Consider the following 2,500-nt stretch of genomic DNA (forward strand, 5'->3'; position numbering starts at 1 on the left):
ATCCTGCAGGGATTTCATGACGGATTTTATAACAGAAACCGCAGCCCCTTTACTACAGAACACAGCGCGGCGTGAGACTCCTACTAAGAGCCGAAATGGCGCCGGTTTCACACCCTCCGTGCAACGCATTGCGTGAAACAGTGTCTTATATATAAAACTACCTAAAGCAAAGACCAATGCGACTCGGCGGCGATCGGTCACTTGTTTTTCCACAATTCATGCAAGCTTTAGATTCACAGAAACATACCGGCTATTTTACTCCGAGACAATGCATGCGTTTGCAGACAAAGCTGCAGAAACGGAGAACGTACAGAGCGTGATAGTCCTTACCTTACCTTTTTTTAATTCAGCTGTGTTAAAAAAACCAACGTGTTTGTTTCTCTGTCTCTCTCTCTCCTTTCTGCAAACTCCAGGTATTTGTGATACAGCGGGAAGCGTGGGCGTGTCTTCTGAATGGAAGATACCAACGTGGGGGGGGGGGGGGGGGAATGTAAAATTAGACCGGCCTTGATGTGCGTAGTTTTTTTGAAAACACTTGTAATAGCGCCGCATTGCCGCCAGGTGTCAGTGTTGATTAACCAGCGTTGAATGCGAACAGCACACGATTTCTAAAACACTGTAGAATCTCCTTTCTTAACTTTTTCATTCATTCTATTTCACTTCTTTCTTTTCATTCTTTCTTTTTTTTCTATTTCCTTTCCTTCGTGTGCTCCAACAGCAAAGTCTTTATCAGCTTTATTAACATTACATTAGCTTTATTAACATTACATTTACAGTATTCTGAAGTGCATTTAATCCTGTACTTCAGAATACTGTAATCTGCCAAGTTTTTAACCTGTAGTACTTTGTATTTAATCACATCCTGATGTAACTATCACTATTATCTGCTGTATTATTGAATTGTGGTTTGTCACACTTGAACAAAAGTTATTGTATTACTTGTATTGTAACACTTGAAATGTATTTGCTTACGATTGTAAGTCGCCCTGGATAAGGGCGTCTGCTAAGAAATAAATAATAATAATATCACTGGACTGGAATCGCATTGTAACTGCAGTTTAATATCACTAGACTAGACTGGAATTACATTGTAACTGCAGTTTAATATCACTAGACTAGACTGGAATTACATTGTAACTGCAGTTTAATATCACTAGACTGGACTGGAATTACATTGTAACTGCAGTTTAATATCACTAGACTGGACTGGACTGGAATTACATTGTAACTGCAGTTTAATATCACTAGACTGGACTAGACTGGAATTACATTGTAACTGCAGTTTAATATCACTAGACTGGACTGGAATTACATTGTAACTGCAGTTTAATATCACTAGACTGGACTGGAATTACATTGTAACTGCAGTTTAATATCACTAGACTAGACTGGAATTACATTGTAACTGCAGTTTAATATCACTAGACTGGACTGGAATTACATTGTAACTGCAGTTTAATATCACTAGACTGGACTGGAATTACATTGTAACTGCAGTTTAATATCACTAGACTGGACTGGAATTACATTGTAACTGCAGTTTAATATCACTAGACTGGACTGGAATTACGTTGTAACTGCAGTTTAATATCACTAGACTGGACTGGAATTACATTGTAACTGCAGTTTAATATCACTAGACTGGACTGGACTGGAATTACATTGTAACTGCAGTTTAATATCACTAGACTAGACTGGAATTACATTGTAACTGCAGTTTAATATCACTAAACTGGACTGGACTGGAATTACATTGTAACTGCAGTTTAATATCACTAGACTAGACTGGAATTACATTGTAACTGCAGTTTAATATCACTAGACTGGACTGGAATTACATTGTAACTGCAGTTTAATATCACTAGACTGGACTGGAATTACATTGTAACTGCAGTTTAATATCACTAGACTAGACTGGACTGGAATTACATTGTAACTGCAGTTTAATATCACTAGACTGGACTGGAATTACATTGTAACTGCAGTTTAATATCACTAGACTGGACTGGAATTACATTGTAACTGCAGTTTAATATCACTAGACTAGACTGGAATTACATTGTAACTGCAGTTTAATATCACTAGACTGGACTGGAATTACATTGTAACTGCAGTTTAATATCACTAGACTGGACTGGACTGGAATTACATTGTAACTGCAGTTTAATATCACTAGACTGGACTAGACTGGAATTACATTGTAACTGCAGTTTAATATCACTAGACTGGACTGGAATTACATTGTAAATGCAGTTTAATATCACTAGACTGGACTGGAATTACATTGTAACTGCAGTTTAATATCACTAGACTAGACTGGAATTACATTGTAACTGCAGTTTAATATCACTAGACTGGACTGGAATTACATTGTAACTGCAGTTTAATATCACTAGACTGGACTGGAATTACATTGTAACTGCAGTTTAATATCACTAGACTGGACTGGAATTACATTGTAACTGCAGTTTAATATCACTAGACTGGACTGGAATTACGT

At 37.1% G+C, this 2,500-nt stretch overlaps 1 pseudogene; it reads right to left on the reverse strand.

Moving 5' to 3' along the window:
- LOC117409927 (selenoprotein H-like) overlaps positions 1 to 489 on the reverse strand; it is a 3,665-nt pseudogene extending 3,176 nt beyond the window's left edge.
- Positions 490 to 2,500: the final 2,011 nt, after the last annotated feature.

Source organism: Acipenser ruthenus, unplaced genomic scaffold, assembly GCF_902713425.1.
Source record: "Acipenser ruthenus unplaced genomic scaffold, fAciRut3.2 maternal haplotype, whole genome shotgun sequence".
NCBI classification, from domain to species: Eukaryota; Metazoa; Chordata; class Actinopteri; order Acipenseriformes; family Acipenseridae; genus Acipenser; species Acipenser ruthenus.